This window comes from Uloborus diversus, chromosome 8 (genome assembly GCF_026930045.1).
Source record: "Uloborus diversus isolate 005 chromosome 8, Udiv.v.3.1, whole genome shotgun sequence".
Lineage (NCBI taxonomy): Eukaryota > Metazoa > Arthropoda > Arachnida > Araneae > Uloboridae > Uloborus > Uloborus diversus.
In genome coordinates, this window is record NC_072738.1 from 136,365,404 (window position 1) to 136,383,906 (window position 18,503).

The 18,503-nt window shown below is 34.7% G+C and overlaps 1 protein-coding gene across 1 annotated transcript in view; it reads left to right on the top strand.

Moving 5' to 3' along the window:
- Positions 1 to 955: 955 nt before the first annotated feature.
- LOC129227946 (neuronal acetylcholine receptor subunit alpha-7-like) overlaps positions 956 to 18,503 on the top strand; it is a 42,166-nt gene continuing 24,618 nt past the window's right edge. Inside the window, exon 1 of the mRNA XM_054862568.1 lies at positions 956 to 1,087. The gene's annotated coding sequence lies outside the window, so the exon portion shown is untranslated. The remainder of the gene's footprint in view (positions 1,088 to 18,503) is intronic.

An 18,503-nucleotide genomic window follows, 5' to 3' on the forward strand; every position in this document is an offset into this window, starting at 1 on the left:
CTATGAATTTACAAACAACAAAGCACGAGTATGAAATTTGACGAGTTCCCTCGATTTCTCCAGGATCCCTCATACCCGGACTTGAAGACCATTAGACGACTGGGAGAAGTATGCAGTTTTAAACAGAAAAATAATTTTCCTAATCGGTCCAGGCGTCTTCTAGTAATCGTGGAGCATAGTACATAAAAAAAATTTCCGAAGTCTGTTAATTAGTATTGCCATAACTGTAAATTAAACTGACGGCGTCATAAAATATTAAATTCAGAATACTTGTCAAATTTCAGAAATTGGGCACCAGTTACGATATAATTATTAAGGAATATAAATTTAATCGTCAAAGGGAAAGATTTTTGTCTTCAACTCCCTTTGAATTGAACACTAAATATATTTCAAAATGAAATTTAAATTTTCTTAGATTTCTCCAAGACCCCTCATCAGATCCAGAAAAAAATTAACATGGGACCATCAGGAAAGTATATCCTTCCAAATAACAAAAGAATTTTTCAAATCTTTCCAGTATTCTTGGAGTTATAAAAACGACATACATAATAAGCCGCATACATACTAACGAAACATACGTAATAAACCGCACATACATAATTAGCCGCAGACAAAATCATAACCTCCTTTTTTGAAGTCGGTTAAAAAGGATTATGCATAGATAGCTAAAGTAAGAGCTTACGTTTTATTTAAACACTTTAAAAATATGGTTGTTAATTGATATGCTAACTTTTTATGTTTAAATTTAAAAAAAAATACCTAACGGATGCATACCTTTTGGATCTGATATTTATTCTTTCTTTAGCCTTCTTTACAACTGCTTACTTTTTATCCGTTCGTTTTCGTTTTGGAAATTTATTAAGCGTTTTTGAAATCTGCATAAATATATTACTTGATTGAGGTGCGATGAAACTCAAATGTAGATCGATATCTTTTTAATTTTTCAGAATCAATGCAAGGGCCCCATGAAAAGCGCTTACTGCACGACTTATTGACAACGTACAACGTCCTTGAAAGACCAGTTGCCAACGAGTCAGAGCCTTTATTATTGAGTTTTGGTCTTACTTTGCAGCAAATAATAGATGTAGTAAGTGTTAGCAATTATACTATTATTATTATTATTATTATAATTATAATAATTATTATTATTATTATAATTATAATAATAATAATTATTATTATTATTGTTATTACTACACAGTCCAGTCACATTAATGTGACCATCTGTCAAAAGCCAGAATAACCACCTTTCGCAGAGCGGACTGCTTCGAGACGTGCAGGAAGAGAGTCACTTAGGTCCCTGAAGGTGTTCTCTGGGATGTTGAGCCATGCCGACTCTAATGCCGTGGCCAGCTGCTGTAGATTACGCGGTTGAGGATCCATGGCGCGAACAACTCGATCGAGATGGTCCCACAGATGCTCGATTGGGTTTAAGTCAGGTGAGTTTGCTGGCCAGGGAAGGACGGTAAACTCATCCTGGCGCTCTTCGAATTACGCACGCACACTGGCAGCTGTATGGCACCTCGCATTGTCCTGCTGGAAGATGCCATCATCCTGAGGAAAAACAATGCGCATGTAGGGGTGGACATGGTCCGCAAGGACAGATGCGTACTTGTATTGATCCATCGTGCCTTCCACAATGATCAGTGAACCCAGAGAATGCCAGAAAAACATTCCCCAGACCATAATGCTCCCGCCTCCAGCTTGGACCGTTCCGGCAATGGTTGCAGGGTGGTTCCTTTCAAAGGTTTCACGCCTTATACGCCAACGTCCATCTGTCCGATGGAGCATAAAACGCGATTTATCTGAAAATGCTACCTGTCGCCACTCAGTTTACGTCCAGCTGATGTACTGGCGTGCAAATTCTAGCCTTCGTCGTCGATGAACAGCAGTCAGCATAGGTGCACGAACGAGGCGTCTGCTTCGGACGCCCAAACGCAGCAATGTTAGCTGAATAGTAGTTTGGGAGACACTTTTGGTAGCCCCTTGGTTCGTTTTGGTGGTCAGTTGCTCAACGGTAGCCCGTCTATCTGCCCGAACGCATCTCCGCAACCGTCGTTCGCCTCTGTCATCTATGGCCCGTGGTGCACCACATTTGCCACGTCGCTGATTTTGGACAGTCCCATTTTGCCATACACGGTACACTTTTACCACGGCGGCACGCGAACAGTTCACAAACTCAGCCGTTTCGGAAATGCTTCCACCCTTGGCCCGAAAGCCAATGATCATGCCCTTTTGGACGTCGGATAAATCGCTTCGTTTCTGCATTACGCCAACGATTGAAATGTTTTCCGAAGCTCTCGCACACCCTTTATATACGCTCAACTGCACTGTGCTGCCACCTGCCTTCTGTGATTGGTTATTTAACTCTGACGTGGAAAGTACGTGGTGGTCACATTAATGTGACTGGACTTTGTATTAGTATCATTATTCTTATTATTCTTTTTGTTATTATTATTGTCATATTTATTATTCTAGTTTTGGCAACCACGTGAAAATTCCATTTATTAATTCCATGTTCGTCAAAATTGCAACAGTTTCGTAAACTTTGTTTCAAAACTATAAATCATGAAAGACGAAACTAAAATCATGGAAGTCTTCTAGAATTTATTTGCAAGTTCACTGTTAACTTGTTTGTTTAAATTTTATAATTATTTAAATCAATAAAAATTCAAATGTAGCCGGCATTACACCAGTAAACCGCTCCAATATTACGTTCTTTTTTTACTGAACTCCCTTTAAAACGGTAAACATGGTAAACACTACTCTACACTTTCTTAAATTTCTTTGTTTCTTTAATTATAAAACAGGAAAAATAAACGTAAATGGCACATAAAAAGCCACTGTTGTGCGAAAATTGAAAAGAAAGAAAGAAACTTAAAAAAAGAAAAAAAAACAGAAGAAAAAAAAGATAATAATTTGAATTTTGACATTTTGAATTCAAATTATGCTTTTCGCAATCACGAGTTGCAAGAGTACCCTACTCGTTGAGTTTCTTGTTTCTACGAATGGCTTCTGTCCCACTGAATCGACAGTTTATAACCGACGCGACTTTACACAATCAAAAGCATCCAGTACACAACAAATCTTCGCGAGCATGTCCCTCCTCCTGGGCAGTGGCAAGCGTGGATGTGTGTGCAGGCATGTGTGCATGTGTAGGCGGTAGTATGTGTTTGTGTAGGCTTGTCTGTGTGCGTTTGTGTAGATGCTTATGTATGTGTACTGGCGTGCGTCTCTAGGATGTAGGCACCTCCTCTAGTGTGTATGTTTTCGTGTGTGTGTATGTGTGCGTGCGTAGACGTGTTTGTGTGTTCACGTGCGTAAACGTGTGTGTGTGTGAGTGCATGTGTATAGACGTGTGTGTGCGTGTGCATGTACGTAGACGTGTGCATGCTTGCATATGCGTAGACGTGTGTGTGTGTGTGCATATGCGTAGACGAGTGTATGTGCATGTGCGTAGACGTGTAGATGTGTAGACGCAAGTGTGTGGGGGTATAGGAGTGTGGTGCAGGCATGTTGGTGTAGACGCGTGAGTGCGTGTGTATGAGCTTGTGTTTGCGTGTGGGTGGAGGACAAGGATACCATTGTCCAGAAATAGCGGAAGGAGTGGACAGTACTGCTGGTGGAGGTCTAGGACTATCAGGAGTTAAACTGCACCTGCTGGAACCATTGAGGCTGGCACAAGTCTGAATCCAGAAATCAAAGGAACGTCAATTGCGATCATGTGACAGTAATAAACAATTCGTCATTGCTTAAAAAAATAAGAAAATAAGAAATGACATGAAAAAAGAAAAAAGAATCTCTGTATATTAAAAAAAAAAGAACATCCAGCATCCTGCACACAACATTCATCTACTAGAGCATGGCAGCATCAAGCAGCTAGTCCCTAACACCAATTTAAATTTTGACATTTTGAATTCAAATAATGTTTTTTGCCATCACGAATTTTCAAGATGATGTAAATGAATGCCAGGTTCTGGGTGCTAGATAATGTGTGCTGGATTTCTTGTCTAAAGTTGATTGTGAAAAATCTAGCGGGTAAATGTTTCGGTTTCAAATTCATTAGAGATGATTTTTTTATCAACCTCCTTTTGAAATTTGTGTATTCTCATTGATTTTGTTTGATGGAAGTAATTCCTGAAATAGTGAAAGTAGTAAAAATACTCTTTTACAATCCAATCCAAACTCTATAATGAATATTCATTATGTGTACAGACGCTTTGCCATCAGAAATTATTTCATTTGAGCGGAACTAAAAGTTTTGATTCCTAGCTCATAAAATGCTAGTTGTACCACATTTTTGTAATTCTAATTTTGTTAATAGATGTTATTCTTCTGTTTTTATGTGCCTAAAGTTTCGTAATTTTGGCGTTTCTTCCATTATTTTTTTTAAAAATAAATTACTTTCCTTCTTGCAAGATGTTTATCTTGCTTTGATAACAGTTAACAAAGCAGTCTGTATTTAGGTTTGGCGAGATATAGCAGCTAGCTTTCTTCATATTTGGTGCCAAATTACGCGAGAAACTGCTAAGTGAAGCTTATGTTGATAAAATGTGGCGTTTCAACCTAGTAGTTCAGTAGAATTTTCCAATAGTTTGGGTTCGTAACTATGTTTTATTACAATACACGGAAGTCTGCAGAGCAGTTGGCATTGGGAAGGTAAAACGCAGTATCTGCAAATTCTTCAGTTTTCATTTTTTGCGTTTTTATCATCTATTGTACTTTGGATTCATTGTACAAGCCTGCTTTTTGGTTTCCAAAATTGTTTAGTTTGGTCTGATTACGAAAAAAGCGTCAAATTCCAACTTTTCCCTATTGTTAATTTCCCTATTGCAAAACACGTTTCTTCAAATATCTCAAAAACTAATTTCGGCAGATGCTGCGCTTGACCTTCCCTTGGCAGAGTTTTAACCTAGGCTACCAATTTTAATACGTAAGTTTTCACGGATGTCAGGGGTGTAATAACTCCCAGCCCCCCACTTCATAAAAAAAATCTGGATGCTCTAGATCTACAGAATTCTGTGCTTTGAAGCACGGATACGTTTTTGATACGACATAAATGCTATCTTAGTATTAGTTAATTTAGTGTACCAACTGTTTAAAATGTTTAGGCTCTGTCTGAAAATATGAATGAGAGATCGGATAAAAATACATATCCACACATGAAGGTGCTACAGATTTAAAACAGTTACATGTTATGTACACTATGTATCAATGACATGGCAAACTATGCATCTTATTCAAACTGATGTATCACGTGCTTTGAAGTGTTCGATATCATAAATCTGACACAAATACCTCAACGTTCTTGATTTTTTAAAGCATAGTGATAAAACCTATATTACTATTCTTTAGCCAATAAACAAATTGAGAACCGCCAAGTACTAATCATCATTCTTTTTTTTTAGACAATAATTATTCTTCACAAACTTAATTTCTCTAAAAATTAAAAACCGGACTAATTTCTTCGCACATTTAAAATACCTTCAGGTTTTCCAGAAAAAAACCTTATAGATACTGTGTATAATATCCATTTTCAGTTCTTGAATCTAATTTTTCTTAATGCAATTTTACATGGTAGGATCTAAAAGTAATAAGCCTTCTGTAAGTTACCGCCCTATAGCCAAGACTAAGGCAGAAATTCATGAAGTACACCGCCAGCTCCACCGTCCTCGGATGGAATGACTGAGCTGGAGGTGTACTTCATGTAATGAGCCTTCGTTTAAAAAGACAGATTTATTGAGCTGATCGGCACAACTGAGTAATGGTTTGAAAAATAGGCACCTCCAGCAGCAATGCATGTAGGCAGGTTTACCAGGATTCAAAGGCATCCCTTAAGTGCTGTTCCGGGATATCTGCAAGTTTGCCTTGACACACGCTTGAATGTCATCGATGGAGTCTTACGCTTTCTTTTTTGCGCTGATTTTAAACGTGGAAACAAGGAGAAGTCATGAGGCAAAGAGCCCGGACTGTAGGAAGGCTGTGGCATCCCGGAAACGTTGACTCGGACCTTCTTCAGTCAGAACTCCCGGCACAAGTTTCGTGCAGACTTTCCGCATGTGCAACTCCTCCATAACAATTCCTTGCACCGTTGTCTCCGATAAGTCCAGGGCTTTTGCAACTTCGTAGAGACTCAAACGCCAGTTTGTGTTCAAAAATGTACACACTAGTTGCAGTACGGGCTGACGATGGGCGTGCAGACAGGGATTTGTCAGTCATCACTTCTCGGCCTTACAAAAGGCCTCATGCCACTTTTCTAGTTTCCAATACAACAGATATTTAGTCCCAAACTCCTGCTGAAGCATTGAAAACGTCTGGAGAGGAAACCGGAAGCAAAATTTGATCACTTTGAGTTGCTCTGACGAACTTTCCACATCGCATGTGTCACGAATCACCGTATAAGGGTTACTGTTTAGGCCAATGGTGCCATTTCGAAAGCTGGGAGGCGACTGACCTGCGTTGCGATTAAAGCCAAAAAACGCATCACCGTCGCTGGAAAGCGATGTGAGCTGCAGGGTGCGCATATCATACCATGTATATCGTAGTCTTTATGCAATTGCTATATATATAGTACATTCATTCCGACAAAAGCAGTCTAATAATTAGAATAATTTATTATTTTGCAGGAAGAAAAAAGTCAAATAATAACAACAAATGTTTGGTTAAACTTGGTAAGTATGGATTTGGCTTTTTTTTTTTTTTTTTTTTTTGAGTACGTAAGAAAAATATTTCAAAGAACATTGTTAGTGTAAAAACTCACAAACGTACTGGATTTTAGGTGTGGAATATATTGATAAAGCAATTAATTTAATCAAAAGAGTTAGGGAGACAAACTAAAATTTTATAGAATTGGAACTTTTAGGCAGTTTTTGATCGCAGAAAACGTTAATTCGTCAAAAACAAGTTCATGTAATTTTTTCACTTGGATTAGGCAAATTTTCTTGCAAAATAAAATAACGCCTATAAATGTTCTCGAATGTGACTTTTATTTCGCGTTTTTTTTTATCGTATAAAGATTAATCTGAGTAATTTTCTTGGATTTTCAAGTAGATTGAGCCTTGAAGTCACAAAATATTTCGCACTATTAATGTGACCAACTACACCAACTGTAGTAATTCTATTGCATACAGATTAAAAACTTTCATTTGCCGATACGTTATACTGTACAACGTTTAGTTTGATTAATATTCTTGAGCTCCCAAGAAGATTGAAGCAAATATAAATACCCAAGTTAAGTAATAATGATACACACCGGTTAAACCTTTCGTTTCGCGATAAATTGTACTGTTGTAATGATTGCCCTCAATTTGTATTCTTGGAATCTCAAGTAGTTTGAGGCCAAATATCATAAAATATTTCACTGGTTGATTCTTAATTATAATAAGTGTATTGCACATAGATTGAAACTTCCATTTTGCAATAAACTGTGCTATACAATGATTGATCCGATTAATATTATTTAATTTCCACGACGACTTGAGGCAAAAAAAAAATCACAAAAATATTTCACATTGTTAATGCCAAACTATAGCAATTATTTTACCCACAGATTACCGATTGCACAGTTCTGACTCAAAACAAACAGTTACATAAGTAAAGTAAGAAATAACTACGTCAACATCTATATACTCATTCCTTTTGCATTGAAAAAGGCGTTCCTTGTAACGGCAAAACACGTGCCTGTAGTAATCTGCAATTTGTGCTTTTTGACGTTGCTATTTTTTATTTCTTTTTTCAGCACAAAGGTATTTATTTTTCTTAGTTACATAAGTCTCTGAAGTTAATATCAAAGCAGTTGTACCATACAACGATTGGTCCGATTAATATTATTGGATGTCCACGATGACTGAGGCAAAAAAACTTAAACAGTGTCCAAAGCTAAAATCAAAGTAATTGTCATATACAACGATTTATCCGATTAATATTCTTGGACTTCTACACTAACTGAGGCAAAAAATCACAAAACATTTCACATTGTTAATGCCAATCTATAGCAATTATATTACTCACAGACTATCGATTGCACAATTGAGACACAAAACAATCAGTTACATATAAGTTCTAAAGCTGAAATCAAAGCAATTCTTTTGCATTAATACTTTTTCTTAAACACTTTTCAAACTGGAATGGAATCTAATAGATTTTCCTCCTATTGAGCTAGAGGATATGTATTTTAATCTGGCATTTCAATTTTTAAAAGAAGTAACAGAATCAAAATATTTAATTCATTTTAGCTGTCAAACCAGCAGTTTCATGATCTCTTGTCAAATGCTGGGATATTCTTGAAATTAAAGAAGCAGCATTGATTTATTCAACCGGACGAATTTTTTCTGGAATTGATCCTTTGAAGGAGCTTTATTCATTTCGGCATATGCTTTGGGTTAAATATTCAATCTCGCTCATTAAAAAAAAATCCAGAAGATTTTCAAATTAAATTTTGTAACAAAAGGAAAGATTTTGCTTCTGTTCGGTATAAGGTAACACCATAAGTAATGCAAATATGATTTTTTTTCTTGATATAGTGTAATGGAAACCATGTTATACGTTTTTCACACAAGATCTGAATCAACTAAGTTTGTGAATATACTGTATTTGTTTTGGAAATATGATCTGCAAGATTGACAGCTTAGGTCATCGATTCCTAACCGGAGGTTCGCGAACCTCTGGGGGCTCGCGAAAGATTTTAATGGGTTTTGCAAAAATGAAATTGTAATAGCGGAATTTTAACAGGATTGTTTTAGATGAAATTCAATCGCGTTTTACTATAATTTATTCATTTGTCTGTTGCCCATTCCATACTTCTTGGATGCAAATGTTGGTCTTTGAAGACCTATTTTGAGTCCTTTTCAAGTAGGTATAAATTTAGAGGTTTTAATTTTACTCTTAGGAAAATATAATTTCTTTAATCTGAGACAATGGTGACAAAAGTATTTTTAAACATGATTCTTTGATTTACTTCTGCCTTCAGCTTTATAGAGGAAATGAGTTGCTGTGTCGGTTAAAGATTTTTTTTAAACTCTTTTGGAATACGTTTGTATGTGAAAAAGGATTTTCAAAATATACAGAGATAAATACAGAAGCAAATTAAATGCTGAACTATTGAAATACTATAAGTCGGATATTTAAGCTCAACTTTGAGCTTCTTTACTCAAAACTGCTCCATTTTGATTCTTTAAAATGTTGACAGAAACTCAACAAAAAATAACCAATGGGCTTGGTTTTTATCGAATTTGTTTTGCATTAATTTTCTAGCTATGATTTGAATTTGTATCAAGGCTTGCACAAAATTTTGGAATTATGTTTTCACTACTGTTATTAACTACTGAGCAACATCAAACTATAAAAAATCTTCGAAACTTCGTGTGTGTGTGTGTGTGGCTTTTTTTTTTTGGCTTGTTGCTAAACACTTATTGCACAAGGGGTTCGATAATTACTTTCTGATGTTGGAAGGAGTTCGTAGTGAAAAAAAAGGTTAATAACCGCTGGATTAGATAAATGTATCAGAGCAGTAGTGATTCAAGTTTCAAACGTTGAATACCCTGGTAGCACGCGTAAAGTTTAAACGTTTTATAAGCGTTTTAAAATAGTTTTTATGACTTCAAAAATCCTTTTAATACATTTATGAAACAAAGCTACTTGGCTTCCTTGTAACATAATTTTAAAATGTCTTATTAGATCAAAAGGGCAAATAACATTTGTTTCAAAAAATGTTTCAATATTCTCTTTCGATTGCTTCTTATTTCAACTTCCTTTCAGAATTTCCCTATTTGTGTATTTGCCTGATAGGGCAAAAACGCAAATAGGGAAATTCTGAACGTTATCATCAAATTAATTTGAAGCAAAAAATTTGGAAAAATTCTCAATTGATGGCAATACCTCTCTTTGGAAAACTTTTAGAGCAATTAACCAATAGCCATTTTAAGTTTTTATGTTGGCAACTTCTTTATTTGAGCATGTGTTGCATATAATTTTGTTAATATTTCTTTGTATGAAAACGTATTTAAAACTAATAAGCTAAACTTAAGTATTGCAAATCCTTACATGGAAACTGAAGTAAATTTATGGCAATGCTTGAATATTTTTTATTACATTGAGATTTTTTTAAAGTTAGTTTCAAGGTGGGACACTTTGAATTTTAACATTTTTCAATTAATGGAAGAAAATGCAATCGAACATTCGCAGCAAGCTATTATATAACTTTGAAAAAAAAATAATTTGCTGAATAAGGGGAAAAAAACGCAAATCCGATGACAGTCGATCGAGTTAAAAAACATGAAATTCGCCAAAATATAGATTTAGTAACCAAGATATAGTAATCCCAATTTAGTAACCAAACTCATTTTGTCATCGCCAAAGCACACAAAACACGTAAAGTCTAATCCTATTTTATATGCCTTAAGCTACCGCAGCAAGGTTTGGCCTCATGATATTTATAGTCTGTGCTTCTAAACTAAGTGATATTGACATGATAATTCCGGCGATGCAAAGGAACATGATCAAAATCGAATTTGACTTCCGTAAAAAAAAAGTAAATTATCCAACTAATCAGATTTTACTTGCCAGTGTATTACATTCATAGTCACGCATATGTTTAAAGCTACGCGTAAACGGGACAGTTGTTATTGCAAATTCAAGAATTTATTTCTATAAGCACTTGCAAAATGTAGAAAATATACCTATACTAGTCGACCCGTGCGGAACTCCGCACTGTACTTCGAATCGTTTCATAAGGCATTTCGCTCTTTAAAAATTTCAAAGAAAGACTATTACGAAGAAAAATCGAAAAAAGTAAGCGCACAAGAGAAGGCATGTAATTTGAAGACATCAGCAACAAAACCTCGTTAAATACAACGTTGTAATAATTTGATCATCGCTCACCTTTTGGTTGTACGTATTTTCAATGCAAATATAAATATCATTAAAAGTGTGGTTGAGTGACATGTGAAAATTCAGTAATTTTGCATGTGAAAAAACAGGTTGTGGCAAATACAGTCCTGCCCATGTGAGCATCTGACGGAAAAAAAAAAGAAACATTAAATAGATATCTATTGGTACGGATTCGAATTGGCGCCATTCTGATTAACAGTACGACGCTGCAACAAACCTAGCAACTGAGCCTTCCTTTTCGAATGCTATTCATTGAAGGAATGCGTAATATAACACAGCAAAAAAGCTTTTTGCCGAAAAAAATATAATAAGATTATGCGTCTATGTTTTAGCTAGAGTATGTTTTAGCCTATGTCATTAGCCAGCATGATACGATTTAAAAATTTTCGTAAAAAATTTAATTCGATTAAAGAATGAGGAAGATCTCACGTAGCGATTGAAACAAAAATTCTAGAGAAGTAATAAATTCGATTGAAAATAAGTGTTTTTATTTTTGAATAGTCAACAATTTCTCATAGCCGGCTTCTTTAACCTGTAGGGCTTAGATGCCCGCACTTGTTTTTCTTTTAACCGAACACTTAAATTTCAAAACGAAAACCAGTTGAACTGAGTCCGTTTTTTAAGTGCAATTTTTCGAACGTAGACAAAATGTTTTTTTATTCGGCCGAAAGCAGAGGAGTAGAAAATGATTTCTTACTAATAAAGTTGATAATAATTTTAATGTTTTGTATCGTATTCGAATAAATAATTAAAGATTTACTGGGTGAAACTCGTAGTTTTAATTTGGCGTAGTATTTTTTCATTTGTACAAAAGTTCGAACACTGCTTTTAGAAAAATCTACATTTCAGCATACAATGAAAATGTTTTTTTGCACAAAAAGGATTCCCTTGAGGTATGTCTAATACTTTTTTTATGCTTACATTATGCTCGATGGTCTGGAGGGAGTCAAAGCTTAAAAAAAAGGGAAGAACACCCTTCGATTAGCAGTCAACTTATCTGAATGATAACTGTAGCCTGCATAAAGGAGTCGAAACACTAAATAGCATTCGCACTGCATTTATTTTATTACGTGTGTTATCTGCTGTATGTTATGAGTACATGTAATGCGTAATATTAACTGTAAATTTGCTATTATGTCGGACAGCCCGAGCTGGCCCGAAGTTCAGACAGTTTATAGCTGAACGCTCTACCGAAAAAAAAAATCACAGGTAATTTTAAATTTTTTTTCTTGCCGAGAAGTGTTTTTATTTTTGAAAACTTTTACAATTTGTTATCGCAGGCTGTTTGAACAGTTTTAACTTAGATGGCAGCACGTGTTCATCATTTAACAGCACGGTTAAATATAAAATAATTTAAACTAAGTTCTTTTTTAAGCGTAGCTTTTCAAATGTAGTAAAAATGTGTAGTAAAAATTTGTTTTCTTGCGAAAAGAAGAAAAATATATATATTACCCTTTAAATTGAGGTAGTATTTGATTTATTTGTACAAAGAGTCAAAAACTCATTAGAAGAATATATTTCAACATACGATTTATTATATTTTACTGAACAAAAAACAATTCCAATGTAGTCTGAAATCTTAAACCTGATACTTATATTATCGCTTACATTATGCTTTAATTTTCTTCCCGGAACGAAAGCTCAAAAAAAAAAAAAAAAAAAAAAAAAAAAAAAAAAAACCCTTACGATTGAGTATCAATTTAGCTTCGTGTTGCATCAAGTTTTCATAACAGCTAGGAGCGTTTCTACCTTATGTACTCCCTCATATTTGTTATTCATTGTTTATGCAATGCGCGATATTTTTCTAATTTTTTGATGCAGATTGTCCGGACGTGGGCTCGGACACGCATTCTCCTGGTTACCAGTTGAACGCTCTGCCGATCAAGTTATTCAGCTCTGTTGGTAACAGTGCAAGTTAAAGTTATAAATTTAACCGAAAACCTCATTCTGGTTTTTTAAAACAAGTTTTTTTGCCCGAAAAAACAATTTTTAGATCATGGGTCTATTTTTTGTCAGTAGCCTGAACGATAAGCTTTAAAATAAGGGGTAAATCAAAGAAATCGATCAAGAATTGAGAAAAATCTCGCGTAGAAACCAAAAACAGGCTACAGAAATAATATATAAGGATACATTTTGCAATTAATTTTCAATTATATTTTCTTAAAACGAAGTATTGACTTAGAATCATAATGTTAAAATCTTTAATATATTTTTTTTTAATGTAATTTAGATTTCAGCTTTTGATAGACATTATTATTGTGCTTGACAAACTTTAAATGTTACACTTCTCTGAAACAGTTTATTTTTATTTTGAATCGATGCAGTTGGTATTTGAATAAATATATTGTTAAGATAAATAAATACCTTTGTGCTGAACAGTAAAGTAAGACAAAACAACGTAAGCAGAAGCACAAATTTGTAAATTACATTTACAAATTTGTGCTTCTGCTTACGTTGTTTTGTCTTACTTTAAATATATTGTTAGTTTTTCATACCTAAAAAATATCTTTACACCAAAGCGATTCCTTTCCTTTTTTCTCAATTTGGATTCTTCAAATAGTCCTTAAAATCAAAAGTGATTTCATCTCAACTAAATAAATCCCTGTTCATTACGATTGAGCAATATTCTTTTTCTGTATAGTAACCAGAACAAAAAAATCGTTAGAATAAAAAATGACAAATTGCGGTCGAAAACCATTCATTATTCATAAGACAGCAAAACCATCTAACTTGGAATCAGAGAACATACAAAATTGAGTTCAAAATGGAAATGACAAAAGAGCAGGGAAGCGTTTAATTTCATTCTATTTGCATGGAAGATTTTCAATTTGTTTTGAGCAGGCTCATTCCACGATTGTAGTGTGCATCACTTTAAAATACCACCTTTTGTAAGTGAGAAAATTTGACTCAATTTACTTCTTTGTTTTGCACGATAATGGATAAAGAGAATGTTCAGCAAGAATACAAATGATCTACAATAATGAAATCAGCATGTAAAGGAAGGTGCACTATGAAAGGAATATGGAATGTGCAAAGACAGACATCATAAATAGACAGTTACAGGTGTCCCTCGTATAACACGTTTAATTTGTACAGTTCTATATCGAAACCCTGTTACACGGAATTTTTAAATATATTTATTTAAATTATTATTTTGTTTATATTTATATACTTGCATAACATAAGTTTATTTGAGCAACAACAACAAAAATATAAAATAGAGGTATTCGATTGCTACATTTTTTATTGATCGTTTGCCGAATTAAGTTCAATGAGTTTCTTTCTTTCTTCTTTTTTTTTGTTTCTTTAACCCGTAACAGGAGAGGTGAAAAAGTATTACATAACAGGGGATGTGAGGTCTCAGAGACCACTCTACTGTATTTCTTTTTTTTTAAAATTGTGTAATTAAGATAAATTAATGTAAATTCCCTTAAATATTTTTTGTACTTTTGTTAGCAAGACAAAAAATATTTTTTAATTCTGAACTGAAATATACCTTTACCGAGGAAATTTAACTAATGCTAAAGATTTTTCGAGAGAAATCATATGTTGCAGTAAATAATTTAATATTCGTGATAAAAATATTTCTATTAGCAATTAATGATTTTATTTTAGCTGTTAATTATATACAAGACATTTTAATACCGGAAAATTGATTAGATGAGATTACGGAAAAATTTTGACAACCCTTTATCTATTAGTATTTTGCGTCGTATTTCTAAGAATATTTCAGCCTTTATTGTCCTTAGAACATCCTTGTAAACATTTCTAACAATTGTCAACCTCATCTAGAATATTTTGCATTTCTTCTTCTGCTTCACGCGGATAAAATAAATGAACCTATATCTGCGGTTCGAACGTGAAGAGCCATGTCTGCTACGGCCGAAAATTCTAGCACTGATGGGGAGGTACAGTTTCACAGACCGCTTCGAAAGAATGCAATGAAATTTCAACCAGATGCACTTGCCAAAAGATATTGATAAGCAAGGGATATGTTCAAGGTCACAAAACAAAAAGTTATTGGGAAAAACCACTCAATCGGACTAAAAATAAAAATTGGGGTGCTGGGATGAACTTTTGAGCGGTCTGTGAGACCGCACCTTCCCTGTTAAGGGTTAACAGTGAATTGAAACAAAACTGACTTTAAGTTTTTTTATATTTTTAAATTGTGTTACATAAAACCGTGTAGTACTACTCAATTCGACTTTTATACGTGTAATATCGAATCCGTGTAGTATTTAATTCAATATGGAATCGAATTCCTTTTATAATAATCGCAAATTTTGTTCCGTGCATTACCGAGGGACGCCTGTATCAATATATTTTGATACGCTGTTTTATTTAGCGAAATGAGCTGCTATGAACTTCTATTAAAAAATGCGTTGTATATATAAAAATAATTTTAGATCTGTATTTGTATGTAAATGGATAATGCCTGGTAAAAGATAAATCAAACTACAAGTTTTTTTTTTAATAATAATATAGGCTATTCTTGATAATAATTAGTATCTGGAATTTTTTGTAATTTTTTTGTTAGAGCAGCCCGAGCCATTTTTGAGAAGACTAATTTCAAGCTATTCATATTTTTTTTCAAACAAAAAATACAGAAGTTGTTGAGTTGTGTTGAATTAAGTTCTTGAGTTTTTGAGATAAGTTATGTTATTGTTCTAGGGAAAACTAGAGATACTTGACCCATTTTTTTTCTTTTTTTGTAGAATAGTGAGAAATGTTAAAATATAGATAATTAGTTTTATCATTTTGCACATTATTATGACTAAAAATAATACCATGTCTAAGTAGAAATCTGTTCCGGACATTCAGAACAGATGTCGAGCACATTTCCACGCACTTTCTTTTTAACAGATCACTTTCGGAATAAACTTTAGTGCATATCCAGGCAACTGGAATACTTTTTCTAAACATGTTTTCAATGTGTACTGGGAATTTGCAGTGCAACTGTTAATCTTTTCGCTGCTACCGGTGCTCACAGATTGGAAACAGTTGCAGTGTGTCATGGTACGATCATTCGCGAACGGCGAAAGCCTAGCGCGATAACAATAACGACCAAGTTGAATAAGAAATGTATCAGTAGCCAAAAAGGTTAATAGCCTAAGTAAATAAGGTAAGAGGTGGTGTTTTCTCTTCTTTTTTAAAGTTTTTTTTTACACTGTAACAAAATTCCGAAACGTTACTGGTTATTTCAGTGGAACGACTTGGGGTTTTACAGATTTTTACCTATTTCCCCGTAAAAACAAGTATCCTTGCAAAAAGGTTTCCTGAATCACTACAAGTTGCACGCATGCAGACTCTCCACCGTTGTAGAAAATATTTTTAGCAACCAGTTTAAAGATTAAATGAGCGTTCTTATTAAGTGTACCGCCCTAAAGTCGACTACGGCTCGTCCAGCTTGACTGTCTCCCAGTGAGGGGGACAACCGTCAATGTAATAGCTACCTACAGCTTGCCAGGCGCGATGTATGCTTGGTTCTGTCTTGAACAACTTTGACCGTGGTTGCGCTAATTCTTCTGGAGCATTCTTGGTAAATCAGGAAGGTTGTAATCAATTACATTAAACCTACTTAATTCTCCTAGGAGGTTATCGAGAAATAACTGGCTTTAATAGGGGAGATTTCGCAATGCTTCAGAAAATTTCACGGTTGATTTCAGAAATATTACTGATTTTTATCGGAAAAGGTTCCTGGTTTTTCCAAGATATGCTACTGGCAGAAATTGGGCACATCAGCTGCCTATTATTTTCTAGGAACGTTTCTGAACCATTTTTACAGTGTAAAATCAAAAACTCATCACTGTAAAAACAATTCAGAAACGTTCCTGGAAAATAATTGGCAGCTGATGTGCCCAACTTCTTCCAGTAACATATCTTGGAAAAACCAGAAACGTTTTGCGCTAAAAGTCAGTACCCTTTCTGAAATTAACCCTGAAACTTTCTGAAGAAATGCGAAAACTCCCCTGTTAAACCCAGTCATGTCTCCAGAACCTTCTAGGAAGATTACGTAGGTTTAATGCTATTGATTAGAACCTTCTTGATTTACCAAGAATGCTCCATAAAAATCAGAGCGACCACGGCCAAAGCTATGCAAGAGGGAACCAACCATATCTCTTGCCTGCAATTTCTGCCTTGCAAAGCTGTAGCTATCCATTGACTATATCTCTTGCCTGCAAGTTCTGCCTTGCAAAGCTGTAGCTATCCATTGACCTTTTTCGCTCTCAATAGGAGCTTAGTCAACCTGTATTGACCGTAGGCAACCTTAGGCCGATACACTTAATAAACACGCTCATGCAATCTTTAAACTGGTTGCTAAAAATATTTTCCACAACAGTGAATAGCCTACACGTGTGCAACTTGTAGCGATTCAGGAAACTTTTTTGTGAAGATATTTGATTTTACGGGGAAATAGGTGAAAACGTGTGAAATCCCGAGACGTTCCACAGAAATAACCAGTAACCTTTCAAAAAATTTTTACAGTGAGCCTAATCCGTCAAAACATTTAATTGTATTTTATTAGGGGTACAAACAAAGTTCAAATTGAAAGAAATCAAGTCTGTTCATAATCACCCAGACTTACCCTATGTGATTAACTAATTCAGTGAAGCACCTTTTTTACATTTCTTTTTTACACGTTATTACCAGTTATACGTTGTTCTAATTCGTCCTCGGCGAATCTAATACATATTAACGAATGCCTATTATACATTTTTAATTAATACGCTTTTTTCATGCAGTCCCTTCAAAAACGTATAAAAGGTGCTTCACTGTATGCCTCTATTCTACAGGTAGTTATCAAAATAATGGAAACACTGAGACTACACTGTAAAAACGATTCAGAAATGTTCCTGGAAAACAATGGGCAGCTGATGTGCCCAATTTCTGCCAGTAACATATCTTGCAAAAACCAGGAACGTTTTCCGCTAAACTTAACGTAACCTTCCTGAAAAATCCAGAAATCTTTTTTTTTTAAAGCCAGTCGTGTCTCTATAATATCAGAGTAATCTTAAGTAAAGATAACATAACAGCTTGTCACCCTCGTGGTTTATTAAGACCGTTCCATAAGCAGTATTGCAACCACGACCAAAGTTAAACCATAATTGCAAGTACGTATCAAGCATCTCACTTGATTGCAATTCTTGCAAAGCTATGTAATCCATACTTATCCGCTCCCCTTCGGAAGTTTAACCAGCATGGAAAAGCCATAGTTGAACTGAAGCCAATACACCTTATAAATGCTATCAGTTAATCTTTAAACTGGGAGCTAAAAATATTTTTTTCAATAGAGAGAAGTCTGCATTCGTGCAACTTGTAGCAATTCAGGAAACTTTTTGACAATGATACTTGATATTTCCAAGAAGTGGATTAAAACCATTGAAATCCTGAAACGTTACATGGAAATACTCAGTAACGTTTCGGATTTTTTTTTACAGTGTAGTTTGGTGTTGGGAATCGCTAATCTGCTGTAAATGTTCTGATAATAAAGGTGCCTTCTGACTGTAATCACTCACACTGGTGAACCCAGATGGTGATTGAGCACTGTGGTCACTTTTGCTGCTATTGTTCGTTTTTTTACACACTACAATCCGCTTCAATACCCGTCGGTTTCT